This window comes from Nerophis lumbriciformis, linkage group LG13 (genome assembly GCF_033978685.3).
Source record: "Nerophis lumbriciformis linkage group LG13, RoL_Nlum_v2.1, whole genome shotgun sequence".
Taxonomy (NCBI): Eukaryota; Metazoa; Chordata; class Actinopteri; order Syngnathiformes; family Syngnathidae; genus Nerophis; species Nerophis lumbriciformis.
Window position 1 is genome coordinate 32,100,421 of NC_084560.2, and position 15,050 is coordinate 32,115,470.

At 39.5% G+C, this 15,050-nt stretch overlaps 1 long non-coding RNA gene across 2 annotated transcripts in view; it reads right to left on the reverse strand.

Annotated features, from left to right (window-relative positions):
* The window catches only part of LOC133613592 (uncharacterized), a 150,554-nt gene that overhangs the window by 42,642 nt on the left and 92,862 nt on the right, over nucleotides 1–15,050 (reverse strand). Inside the window, exon 3 of one of the 2 annotated variants that reach the window (XR_012050776.1) lies at nucleotides 13,072–13,179. This is a non-coding gene — a long non-coding RNA (uncharacterized lncRNA). Of the gene's footprint in view, nucleotides 1–6,086; nucleotides 13,180–15,050 lie in introns of those variants that run through there. The other variant, XR_012050775.1, reaches the window with a different exon arrangement.

Consider the following 15,050-nt stretch of genomic DNA (forward strand, 5'->3'; position numbering starts at 1 on the left):
TCGAACCAGATTCCTGATAGTAAATGTTTATGCAACAAGCTTGCAGTCGGATTGTAGACAAAACAGGAAATCTGGATGTACAACTACTAGCTGAAAATGTAGTCAATTGTGCTTTTTCATGCAAACCATCTGATGAGACACTAACAAGGGAAGAAGGAACGAAGATGGCAAATTCTTGCAGTATATTTACTCAACTAAATAAAACTAAGAAAAAATGTGTGCACATTGTGAAGTGCACACAAGATACATCTCAATTACAATCAGCTACAAAGCCATATGGGTCTGCAGAATATTTTATCCAGCATTTCTACTTGGTCTTAAAATTGACAGACTTTTTTTTTTTAACGATATAAGCACACAACAGAAGTAGTAAATAGCAGATTTTTTTTTTTTTTACATTTATTTATTATTATGAGAAAAAAAATCATAATGATTAAAGTTGTATTACAATAAAACATGGCATTTAAAAAAATAGGGATTTTTATTTATTGTATATTTTAGATTTATTTAATGTCATTGTGATTGTTTTCTTTTGAAACAAAAAGGGAATTTTCCCTCCTAGTGTTATCTCCAGCATTTTTCACGAAAAATGTATTCTCGTTTGATTGCGATTACAAACTAAAAAAATTCTTGCAACATAGCAACGTTTTCTCTCAAAGAAATTTAACTTTCATTATGTCCTGACTATTAAAAAAATACAAGTAAGATAATATTTTTTTTAAACGAAAATAATATATTATTTATGTGTTTGATACACTGAATATATATATTTTCAAATATATATTTTTCTCCCCCAAAAAATAAGATTTTCTGTTCTTTTTTTGTACTTTGTGTGTTATTTATTTTTTCTAAAACATGTATTTTTTTAGTAGATTACAAAAACATGGGGGAAAAACGTTTGTCTTGTGTGGTTCTAACTTAAATTGCATGGAATTGTAAATTCTTTTGAAAAAGAAATCAACTTTTTATTTCCTAAAAAAATCATTTTTTCTACACACACACACACACACACACACACACACACACACACACACACACACACACACACACACACACACACACACACACACACACACACACACACACACATATATATATATGGACTTGGAGGTGCTGATTCTCATCCCAGTCGCTTCACACTCAGCTGCGAACCGATCCAGTGAGAGCTGAAGATCCTGGCCAGATGAAGCCATCAGGACCAAATCATCTGCAAAAAGCAGAGACCTAATCCTGCAGCCACCAAACCGGATCCCCTCAACGCCTTGACTGCGCCTAGAAATTCTGTCCATAAAAGTTATGAACAGAATCGGTGACAAAGGGCAGCCTTGGCGGAGTCCAACCCTCACCGGAAACGTGTCCGACTTACTGCCGGCAATGCGAACCAAGCTCTGACACTGATCATACAGGGAGCGGACCGCCACAATCAGACAGTCCGAAACCCCATACTCTCTGAGCACTCCCCACAGGACTTCCCGAGGGACACGGTCGAATGCCTTCTCCAAGTCCACAAAGCACATGTAGACTGGTTGGGCAAACTCCCATGCACCCTCAAGGACCCTGCCGAGAGTATAGAGCTGGTCCACAGTTCCACGACCAGGACGAAAACCACACTGTTCCTCCTGAATCCGAGGTTCGACTATCCGGCGTAGCCTCCTCTCCAGTACACCTGAATAGACCTTACCGGGAAGGCTGAGGAGTGTGATCCCACGATAGTTAGAACACACCCTCCGGTTCCCCTTTTTAAAGAGAGGAACCACCACCCCGGTCTGCCAATCCAGAGGTACTGCCCCCGATGTCCACGCGATGCTGCAGAGTCTTGTCAACCAAGACAGCCCTACAGCATCCAGAGCCTTAAGGAACTCCGGGCGGATCTCATCCACCCCCGGGGCCTTGCCACCGAGGAGCTTTTTAACTACCTCAGCAACCTCAGCCCCAGAAATAGGAGAGCCCACCACAGATTCCCCAGGCACTGCTTCCTCATAGGAAGACGTGTTGGTGGGATTGAGGAGGTCTTCGAAGTATTCCCTCCACCGATCCACAACTTCCGCAGTCGAGGTCAGGAGAACACCATCCGCACCATACACGGTGTTGGTAGTGCACTGCTTCCCCTTCCTGAGGCGGCGGATGGTGGTCCAGAATCGCTTCGAAGCCGTCCGGAAGTCGTTTTCCATGGATTTTCCCCCTATACCAATACAATTTACCTATCCAAAAAGTGTTAGAAAATGTTTCCCATGTATGGTTCTAACTTTATTTTCATAAAATTGGTAATTCGTTTGGGAAATGTTTTTTGAGGGACTTTTTACTTCCTCGAAAAAAAAAAGTTTTGAAATTTTACTTTCCTCTTGTAATATCTAAATTGTTCCAAATAAATGAAAAAACTTTGTTTTAATAAAAAAAAAAATTTAATTCTTGAAAAAAAAAGACTTCTTGCTCATAAGATTACCACAAAAAAACAAATAAAATAAAATGTTATTTTTCTATACTTAAAAATAAATAAATAAATAATAAATGGGTTATACTTGTATAGCGCTTTTCTACCTTCAAGGTACTCAAAATGCTTTGACAGTATTTCCACATTCACCCATTCACACACACATTCACACACTGATGGCGGGAGCTGCCATGCAAGGCGCTAACCAGCAGCCATCAGGAGCAAGGGGTGAAGTGTCTTGCCCAAGGACACAACGGATGTGACTAGGATGGTAGAAGGGGGGGATTGAACCCCAGTAACCAGCAACCCTGCGATTGTTGGCACAGCCACTCTACCAACTTCGCCACTATTTAACTATGTACATTTTTCTAAAAAAAATGTTTCTCCTAAAATAAATGTTTTCTTGAAACAGACTGATTCTTCGAGTTTTTCCCTCCTTGTCAGTGTGGTCTTAATACCCATAATTCATCCAAGTAAGTCAATTGAGAAGATGCACTCTCTTTGTGTGTCAATAAGCCTCCTTACGACCAAATCCAGGCACGTGCACCAAGTGCGTTTTACTTTTATTTCATTCTAAATCATCTTTAGTGCGTTTGTGTTTTTTTATGGCGTCAGCAGGTAGTAAAAACATTTTTATACTGGAATTAGATAGTCAGGGAAAGGGCGTCAATTGTGCGTGTGCTTGTATGCTGGTATAATAAGGACAATGAGACAGGGAGAAGGGGGTGAAAAAAAGTCACTTGTTTACAGATAAACTGGTTTGGACAGGAAGCCAGCAAGGAGGAGCTCTGTGTTGTTGAACAGGCATGTGGAGAGGCATGGATGAGCCAGCAAAAACACCATACGGAAGACACACACACACACACACGTGCCCACATTCATATCTTCACATCCACATTGGCAGCCCTTGCATATCAGTCCTGCAGGGGAGTACAGTATAATATGAAAACCCCTTTCCATCCCCCTCTGCAGGAATTACACCGCTTCCACTATATAAGTCACTCCATAAGCGACAATATCAAAGATCCGCCGTTTCTCAGTGTGACTACGGCGGAAATTCACAAGATTAAAAGGGCCTCTGAGGTCGCCCCGTGCCAGCGGTGCCAGACAGGAGCCGAGCCGAGTCGAGCGGAGCCGAGCCGAGCGCGAAAACACTGCGACTACAGAGTCCCATCCTGCATTGTGTCACCGTCACATGAGCGCACACCGCCGTCCATTAAGGCAGGAGATCCTTATGACTCACGAAAACAGGAGTCACATGCCGCTAAACACAAACGAACCATACTACTCATCCACTGCAGCTACTTTGCAGGCCCTTTGCCCTCGCCCGCTGCCAGGAGCCAGGCCGACAGGAGCCGGTCCCGTGTTTTGTAGTGACTGCTCGGCTGTTTGCAAACTTACCATGCGTCTGTGCTACATAATTAGATTTGATGTCATAAGTCTAGCGTGCGTGTTTGGGTATCACACTATTCTAGCCTGGAGGGGATGGGGGGGTAGGGGTGGGGGGGTTAACTTGGTGACCTTCACACCATCACCAGACATGAGACTGCTTCATATTGAACGACGCTCGCTCACTAGCTTTGTTGTTTTAACAATAAAGAGTAGGCCACGTACAGTTAGCAGGCAAACTTTATGGAAAAAACAGATAGGAATGGATGACTGGGTGAAAATGAAAACGAAAAACGCACAACTTTTCCGGACCATAGGGCGCACCGGACTTTCTTTCTTTAGTTTATTTCGAACATGAACACACTTACATCATAATACATCACACAATTTCATATCATTTCATTTTACATCATGCCCGAAAAGGAGTAGGTAGAAGCAAAGCTTATTTAATCCTACCCCTTTCCCACTTCAAAGCGTTTACAAATATATAGAATCATTTACTGACCTTTTTATATAATAAAATAACATTTATGAAATAGTATACAACAGTTTTGTAATATGTAATTAATTAATTAATTCAGTCATTATTAACATACTGAGATGAAGAATATCTTATTTTCAATAAGGTTGAAAGTATTTCTCATAATTCTTCTTCTTTTTACTCTGTTAGCACTATTATTTTGAATAACCTCTTAAACTGGATCATATCAGTACAATTTTTAACTTCTTTACTTAATCCATTCCATAATTTAATTCCACATACTGATATGCTAAAAGTTCTAAGTGTTGTACGTGCATATAAATGTTTTAAATTATTTTTTCCTCTAACGTTATATTTCTCCTCTTTAGTTGAGAAGAATTGTTGTACATTCTTTGGTAGCAGGTTATAGTTTGCTTTGTACATCATTTTAGCTGTTTGCAATTTTACCAAATCACCGAACTTTAATATTTTTGACTTAATAAATAAAGGGTTTGTATGTTCTCTATATCCAACATTATGTATTATTCTAACTGATCTTTTTTGTAACACGGTTAGCGAATGTAGCTATAATATAATATTATATAACCAGAGGTGGGTAGTAACGCGCTACATTTACTCCGTTAGATCTACTTGAGTAACTTTTGGGATAAATTGTACTTCTAAGAGTAGTTTTAATGCAACTTACTTTTACTTTTACTTGAGTATATTTATAGAGAAGAAACGCTACTTTTACTCCGCTACTTTTATCTACATTCAGCTCGCTACTCGCTACTAATTTTTATCGATCTGTTAATGCACGCTTTGTTTGTTTTGGTCTGTCAGACAGACCTTCAAAGTGCCTGCCTTACTGGTGACGTTTCACTCCGTTCCACCAATAAAATGCAGTCACTAGTGACGTTTGACTCCGTTCCACCAATCAGATGCAGTCACTGGTGACGTTGGACCAATCAAACAGAGCCAGGCGGTCACATGACCTGACTTAAACAAGTTGAAAAACTTATTGGGGTGTTACCATTTAGTGGTCACTTGTACGGAATATGTACTGTACTGTGCAATCTACTAATACAAGTTTCAATCAATCAATCAAAAGTGTGAAGGAAAAAAGACACTTTTTTATTTCAAACGTACATCCCGTCACAAGCCTAAAGACTGACTGCACAGTTCCTGTCTTCACAATAAAAGTGCCGCTCCATCGCGCCTGCGCTTTCAAAATAAGAGTCTCCGAAAGCCAGCGCAAACAAGCTAGCAAGCTACGGAGTTTGCCGCCAATGTATTTCTTGTAAAGTGTATAAAAACGAATATGGAAGCTGGACAGATAAGATGCCAAAAACCAACCACTTTCATGTGGTATTAGACAGAAAGGAGGAACTTTTTTTCTCCTCCATTTGAAAACGTGGACTCTATCAGCACTACTGTCTGATTACAGTCAATGCAAGTCATCAGAATCAGGTAATACACCAACTTATATTCTTGTCTTCATGAAAGAAAGGAATCTATATGTGTTAAACATGCATGTATATTCATTAAAACACCTTTAACATGTAAACAAAAACGGCAAAATAAATAAATATAAATTATATACTGTATATATATATGTGTGTGTATATATATATATATATATATATATATATATATATATATATATATATATATATATATATATATATATAAATGTGTGTATATATATATATATATATATATATATATGTGTGTGTATGTGTATGTATATATATATATATATATACATATAAATATATATATATATATGTATATGATATGTGTGTGTATGTTACTCATCAGTTACTCAGTACTTGAGTAGTTTTTTCACAACATACTTGTTACTTTTACTCAAGTAAATATTTGGGTGACTACGGTACTCCTTACTTTTACTTGAGTAATAAATCTCTAAAGTAACAGTACTCTTACTTGAGTACAATTTCTGGCTACTCTACCCACCTCTGTATATAACTAAGGCGCACTGCAGATGAGCGGGTCTAGTCAGGTCTATTTTCATATTAAAGGCACTCCGGATTATAAGGCGCATTAAAGGGGTCATATAATGATTTTTTTTTCTACATTTAAAACACTTCCTTGTGGTCTACATCAGTGTTTTTCAACCACTGTGCCGCGGCACACTAGTGTGCCGTGAGATACAGTCTGGTGTGCCGTGGGAGATTATCTAATTTCACATATTTGGGTTAAAAACATTTTTTGCAAACCAGTAATTATAGTCTGCAAATGATGTGTTGTTGTTGAGTGTCTAGAGCTCGGCAGAGTAACCGTGTAATACTCTTCCATATCAGTAGGTGGCAGCCGGTAGCTAATTGCTTTGTAAATGCAAGTAAAAAAGTGTCTTATGCTTAAACCAAAAATAAACAAAAGGTGAGTGCCCTTAAGAAAAGGCATTGAAGCTTAGGGAAGGCTATGCAGAACGAAAGTACAGTAAAACTGAACTGGCTACAAAGTAAACAAAAAGAGAATGCTGGACGACAGCAAAGACTTACTGTGGAGCAAAGACGGCGTCCACAATGTACATCCGAACATGACATGACAATCAACAATGTCCCCACAAAGAAGGATGAAAACAACTGAAATAGTCTTCATTGGTAAAACAAAGTAGATGCGGGAAATATAAGACATGAAACTGCTACAGGAAAATATCAAAAAAAGAGAAAAAGCCACCAAAATAGGAGCGCAAGACAAGAACTAAAACACTACACAGGAAAACAGCAAAAAAGTCCAAATAAGTCACAGGGTGATGTGACAGGTGGTGAAAGTACACCTCCTTTGAGACAAGAGCTATATTGATGCATGCTTAGTTATGGTTTAAATTCATATCCAACAATTGCGACAACGACTTTTTACTGTCAACTGAGTTTATGATTTCTGCTGGTGGTGTGCCTCCGGATTTTTTCAATGCAAAAAATGTGCCTTGGCTCAAAAAAGGTTGAAAAACACTGTTATACAGAATGAAACATTGCCTGGAAACCTAACAAAGGTTTATTTTTTATGATGGCGACAGTTTGACCATGGAACAGATTACCTAATTTCTATTTAACACAGCATTCCACAAAACAGTAAAGGTCAACATTTCTGCTTCGTTTTTTTTTCCTGAGCAAAATCTCAAGGCACCCACTTCTGACACAATAGTAAATAACAATAATGGGCGTTAGCGCAAATGAGCAACACATTAGCGCGGCTTATTCCCCCTTTCTTGGTCTTTTCGGAGAACACAAAGAGCCCCGCTGAGGACTTTAGTGAGACCCTCCATTGATGTCTCCTTGCTGCCCCTCCCCCCGATCAGACATCTGTAGCAGCTGCCCCCTTGTGCTCCTGTCAGCGTGCGTGCGACCGGGGTGGGGTTAGATCGGGGCGTGCTGGAACACCTCCCCCTTTGGAGAGGTCCGGCCTGCACACTTGTGGGACATCACATTCATCAATGGCTAATAGTTGCTAGCAGGTCACCCTGAAAACGCGACAGGGACCTTTGACCTCTCCTTAGCACGAGTGGCCCCCCTCAGCTGCCTGGTCCGTCCGTATACAAAACACCTTTTTTTTTTACCCATCAGATATTGCCATATTTTAAAGAAGACTCTTTCAAAACAACAAACACACATGCTTTCACCTCATCCCGTGACAAATAGATTGCCGGGCGTGACGTCAGGGTGCCGCTAAACACAAGTCACATGCTCGGCGTGCTTGCTCAGATAATACAGAACAAGACGCTCCTCACACTAAAGACGGTAGATGTCTCCAAGCACATTGAAAATAGAAGACACTGCAAGAGAAACTAACACTACACTCTTCCTCAAAAACACATTTTATCAAGGCTTTTTATAGGATATAACAGAAATAACAGTTCCAGTGTCTAATTGTCACCACCGTTCAATGTTCTGTTGAATCTTTCATGTGTCTGAGCAAACGCTAAAAACTCCCTGGGCATTCAGTGGCCACGTCATCAATCAATCAATCACTTTTTTTTATAAAGCGCTTTTCATACATAAAAGAAATGCAACGCAAAGTGCTTTACAAAGTTAAAAACAATACTAGTGTTGTCCCGATGCCAGTATTTTGGTACCGGTACCAAAATATTTCGGTACTTTTCGGTACTTTTCTAAATATAAAGGGGACCACAAAAAATGTAATTATTGGCTTAATTTTAACAAAAAAATCTTACGGTTCATTAAACATATGTTTCTTATTGCAAGTTTGTCCTGAAATAAAATAGTGAACATACTAGACAACTTGTCTTTTATTAGTAAGTAAACAAACAAAGGCTCCTAATTTAGCTGCTGACATATGCAGTAACATATTGTGTCATTTATCATTTTATTATTTTGTCAACATTATTAAAGACAAGTGGTAGAAAATGAATTATTAATCTACTTGTTCATTTACTGTTAATATCTGCTTACTTTCTCTCTTAACATATTCTATCTACACTTCTGTTAAAATGTAATAATCACTTATTCTTCTGTTGTTTGATACTTTACATTAGTTTGGATGATACCACAAATTTGGGTATCAATCCGATACCAAGTCGTTACAGGATCATACATTGGTCATATTCAAAGTCCTCATGTGTCCAGGGACTTTTATAAACATAATATTTATAAACAAAAAACGAAAGATGACGTTGTGATGCCAAAAAATATCAACGTAATCATAGTAGTATCGACTAGATACGTGCCTGTACTTGGTATCATTACAGTGGATGTCAGGTGTAGATCCACCAATGGCGTTTGTTTACATTGTGACGCCGGTGAGCTACGATGTGTAGTGAAGCATGTTTAGCTATTCCTCGTCCTGCAGGGATGATACTTGTAAGAAACTTACTTCATTGGTCGCCATGGAAGCGAGGATTAGTGATTTAGAAGAAGCTAAAACACTGCCGACTGCGGATGGACGTTAGCCGCTAGCTAGCTAGCCATGTCTTAAAGCACCTCTTCCTGAGGGCGTTTCAGTGTTATAACTTCACCTTTATCTTTAGTTTTTAAGCCAAAATGCATCCATTCTCCTTTTCTGTCTACACACTGTGTCTGCTTGTAAGTACTCCGTGATTGTGCACTGCCGAACATGCTCGTCTGCTCGTAGACCAGCAATGACACGACGTGACGACGACAGGGGCGCGGGACCGGTACTTTTCAGAGGTGGTATAGCACCGAACATGATTCATTAGTATCGCGGTACTATACTAATACCGGTATACCGTACAACCCTAGTCTGAGCAAACGCCAAAAACTCCCTGAGCATTCAGTGACCACGTCATCAATCAATCAATCAAACTTTATTTACAAAGCGCTTTTCATACATAAAAGAAATGCAACGCAAAGTGCTTTACAAAGTTAAAAACAATACCCCGGTGACCCATATCCCCCATTATCATATACGCAAGCACAGACACCGAACACAAACACATACATACAACATACACACATATGCAACTATTTGGACACATGATTGCCTGGCTGACTACAGAGGAGACATGTGAGTAAACACTATCGCAGGAAGGTAGCCAAATGCCTCGTCATCTAATTAGTGACGCGCATGAATGGATGAATGAGATTCCCATGATGATTGAGCCACATCAGACTTGCACACTGCGGCCACACCAACATCACACCTGTGCCAAACCTGACATACCGAGTTCAATGTCTTATTATCATCAAATGACAGCAGTCATTTCCACCAGATTATTTTCTAATATAAGTGATTAGGCCCACTTACAATGGCAATAACAAAAAAAAAACTACAGCGTCCAAAATCTGGTCCACAGGAAGTTCCCAATTTAAAAAAATACATATATAATATTTGGGTTTTTTTTGTAATAATTTTTTTTTTTTTTTAAAATCTGTCCTTTCTAATCCATTTTCCACTGCTTGTTACTCTCGGTGTCTCCGAGCCGCTCAGGCAAAGTATATTGTCTAAAAATGCATTTTCCCATCGATAAAGTGACATCATCGCACTCGGAATATATATATTTATATACAGCACGGCCCCCAGCCAAATTTATTAACAAGAACAGCAACAATATACCAACTATTTATTGCTCATAAGTAGGTTAGACCTACTTCCTGTTCCTATGCCTTCTGGGTAATGTAGTTTATAAACAGTTAGCAACTCTCCAATGTCCTCACTTCCTATTTTGTGTATTTATATTTCTAACATTTATTTATCCAAAATAAGACATTTAAGAACAGATTATCATTTGTAATTTTGTCCAAGCAAAGAGGCAGCATTTACATGACCGAGATGTTGAAGTGTGATGATAATCTCATCCTTTTTTATTTAGTAACAAAAATGACTGCTACAGATCACTTTCAACAGTTCATTAAAGATGCATGTTGGATGATAATTGAACGTTTAAGAGGGACAAGCACTTTGCAAGCGTAAAACATGCACAGAGAATGTCAGTAAGTCTTTGCTGGTGTTTCTTTTTGTAAATATTTTACCATTACCTTTATTACCATACAGCGCTCAGGATTATAGCGCACATTAAAGGGGTCATATTATGTTAATTTTCTACATTTAAAACACTTCCTTGTAGTCGACATAACATGTAATGGTGGTTCTTTGGTCAAAATGTTGCATAGATTAGATCTGACTATCTCTTCAGGATGTAACATTTTGTGTCCGCTTCTATTTTACGTGCCTCCACTTAGACCGGGGGTCGGCAACCCACGGCTCTAGAGCCGCATGCGGCTCTTTAGCGCCGCCCTAGTGGCTCTCTGGAGCTTTTTAAAAAATGTATGAAAAATGGAAAAAGATGAGGGGGAAAAAAAACATTTTTTGTTTTAATATGTTTTCTGTAGGAGGACAAACATGACACAAACCTCCCTAATTGTTATAAATCACACTGTTTATATTAAACATGCTTCACTGATTTGAGTATTTGGCAGCACCGTTTTGTCCTACTAATTTTGGCGGTCCTTGAACTCACCTTAGTTTGTTTACATTTATAACTTTCTCTGACTTCCTAGGACGTGTTTTATCCTTTTTCTGTCTCATTTTGTCCACCAAACTTTTAACTTTGTGCATGAATGCACAAAGGTGAGTTTTGTCGATGTTATTGACATGTGTAGAGTGCTAATCAGACATATTTGGTCACTGCATGACTGTGAGCTAATCGATGCTAACATGCTATTTAGGCTAGCGATATGTACATATTGCATCATTATGCCTCATTTGTAGCTACATTTGAGGTCATTTAGTTTCCTTTAAGTCCTCTTAATTCAATGTATATCTCATGACACACTATCTGTATGTAATATGGCTTTTAATTTTTTGCGGCTCCAGACAAATGTGTTTTTGTATTTTTGGTCCAATATGGCTCTTTCAACATTTTGGGTTGCCGACCCCTGACTTAGACAGTGTTTTCTCCCCATTATCTTTTCTTGTAGTTTTTAGCGCTTCCATAGCGAGTCTACTGACAGATTAAGTTAGAACTGTACGCTACTTTGTATTCAAAACCGCAACAGTGGAGGATGCATGCCCTACAACAAGAAGATAGAGAGAAAGAAGGAGCTTATTGACGACGTCATAGACTACAATGGCAGACTCGCGCAAATCTCCAGGACTTCTGCAGGTGCCAAATACACATCAGCAGGAACCAAAAGGTAAGAAAAGTTGGTTTTGCATAATATTGCAAAACAAAACGCCAGATATTGTGTCTCCTGATAGGTGCCATTTTGGTGTCCTTATACACACACACACCATAATAATACCCGTATGTCAAAGCACAGCTGACTACATTAGATGTAATGCTGTGCTTTCTAGCTTACCAAAGTGGTACTAATGTGTGTAATGTTCTATATATATGATATAGACATAATATATCAGTATATATAATATACTGTACAAATATTATGTAAATATTACGTGTATAAATGTTATATTTTATATCGCTATATTTAGTCTATTTATACCTGCATTGTCCTTTCCATCCTTACACTTTCCATCATTGTAACTGAGCTACTGTGTGGAACAATTTCCCTTGTGGATCATTAAAGTTTGTCCAAGTCTAAGTCTATTCTCAATGACACATCAAAGTTTTGGTGTTGCTTGCTCACAGGCCAGTGTTGTTTATTGAACAAGCGTCAACTTGCAGTCCACACTGTCTCTTGCGTGTGAACGCCATCAACTGGTCACACTTATTACATAATGTACCAAATAAAATTGCTTTGAGGTTGGTAAGCACAACCACAATTAATATGTACATTAGGCACACGGGATTGTATGGCGCACTAAACGTTTTTAAGTGCGCCTAAGTCCAAAAAGTACGGTAGTTATAGATGTGATATGTTGTTTACATTATTCATACTCTGTTAATTATTTAATTTTTTTACATCACTTAATTGTCTTAATTTTCACTAATTGTTAAAGTGTGTTTTTATTTTTTTTCGGGTTTTTATAACAAATTAAAACTGTACATTGATTTGACAATAACCTCTGGGTTTGTGCTTTTACTGCCCCTCAGTATCTACTTTTAAGTCTGTGTGGTATAAAACGAGTAGAACATCAATGTAGAATTTGTTCTCCAGTTTCTGTTGAAGTCCTGTGCTTTTCGAGGTTAAGGTTACAAGGACCACGTAAAACATTGATAACAAATTCATAAAATCCCAAGTTCATTTAACGGTATTGAAAAAAAAAAGCTTCAAAACTTTCTCAAAAAGCTTCTGCAAATTCAGGCATTTTATGCCAAAACTATAAAAAAAAAGGAGGGAATGACGACTCTGAATGTGCACTCTTCATATTAACACAGCGGGCTTACCATTTGTCACATTAGCCATACTGTAATGAGCAGCCAGGAGAGAGGCACGTGTAGAGCGGTTGTTCTGTGGTTATCGTCACATTTTTTCAAATAGATGTGGTGTCATCACTAAAATGGAAAAAAAAGAAGCAAAACAAGATAAAGTCTTACAAATTTGCGGGTGACTCAAAATCTTATGACAACGGTTGCAACTTTTGAGATGTAACTTTTTTTTTTTTTTTTTAAATGTTGCTTCATGTCCAAAATTGTACGCCTTGTGGACTTTAAAAGTGTGTGTCGCATTGCTACACAACCAGCTTCCAACTGAAGAATAAAAGAAGACAGTTACCAGGGTGCGGAGTGTTCTAAAACACAATATAATAACACAAATTATTTCAACATACTCCTAAGAAATACACCGGAAAGTCTTGGAGGAAGTCTGAATCCTCACAAGATTGTCCTTGTGTATTTGTAATCTCCAAAATGTGTCTGTCAGGATTAGACAAAAAAAAACAAACAAAAAAAAACAGGCTGCTTTTAATGTCGTTTATCGGAGAGGATACGCTGGCTAAAGGAGCAGGAACTTGTTGAAGTGGAAGCGATAAATTTGACCAAGTAGGACTGTAACGGTACACTGTAGTCACGGTTTGGTACAGAACTCGGTTATAATGTCACCGTTTGGTTCATTTTGGGAACAGTGAAGAAACAAAATGCCTAAAACGTGTAAAACATGTGTAAACCCAATTCCTCAATACGTACAACTATTAAAAATGGAAATACATAGAAACAGTCAGGACTGCAATCTACTTCTGGTGGTGGGTTGGTGTAATGGAGAGACAGGTTGCATCATCTAATTGGCCATGACACGTGTCATTGGTGTGGAAAAATGTGCTAAGTTGGCAACACTGATCCCTCCTGCTAAGTCATACTCTCCGGCAGAGTGTGTTTGAGGTGTGTTACGAAGCGGAGTCACGGTGCATTGCTGAGAGTTGCAACGGCCAGCTACATTCACGGTCCCATTATAATGTGTTATTGAGCACGGGGCGAACAGGCAGCGGCAAATCTATTTGCGGTGGGACGCAGCAAACAAATGTATGGGAAACAATGTTTCTTTTTAGGAAAGTGAAAAAGTAACAGTTTGAAAAGTGTAATTTAATAATTCCATCCATCCATCCATACATCTTCTTCCGCTTATCCGAGGTCGGGTCACGGGGGCAGCAGCCTAAGCAGGGAAGCCCAGACTTCCCTCTCCCTAGCCACTTCGTCCAGCTCCTACTGTGGGACCCCGAGGTGTTCCCAGGCCAGCCGGGAGACATAGTCTTCCCAACGTGTCCTGGGTCTTCCCCGCGGCCTCCTACCCGTCAGACGTGCCCTAAACACCTCCCTAGGGAGGCGTTCGGGTGGCATCCTGACCAGATGCCCGAACCACCTCATCTGGCTCCTCTCGATGTGGAGGAGCAGCGGTTTTACTTTGAGTTCCTCCCGGATGACAGAGCTTCTCACCCTATCTCTAAGGGAGAGCCCCGCCACCCGGCGGAAGAAACTCATTTCGGCCGCTTGTACCCGTGATCTTGTCCTTTCGGTCATAACCCAAAGCTCATGACCAGAGGTGAGGATGGGAACGTAGATCGACCGGTAAATTGAGAGCTTTGCCTTCCGGCTCAGCTCCTTCTTCACCACAACGGATCGATACAGCGTCCGCATTACTGAAGATGCCGCACCGATCCGCCTGTCGATCTCACGATCCACTCTTCCCTCACTCGTGAACAAGACTCCGAGGTACTTGAACTCCTCCACTTGGGGCAAGATCTCCTCCCCTACCCGGGCGAGAACCATGGACTCGGACTTGGAGGTGCTGATTCTCATCCCAGTCGCTTCACACTCAGCTGCGAACCGATCCATATTTTCTAAATGAAAGCACCTTATAGGCTGAAGTGCAGCATTAATACTGCCAGCTGAGGCCCATTGCTATTATCTACTGCAGTGATTCTCAGACTAGC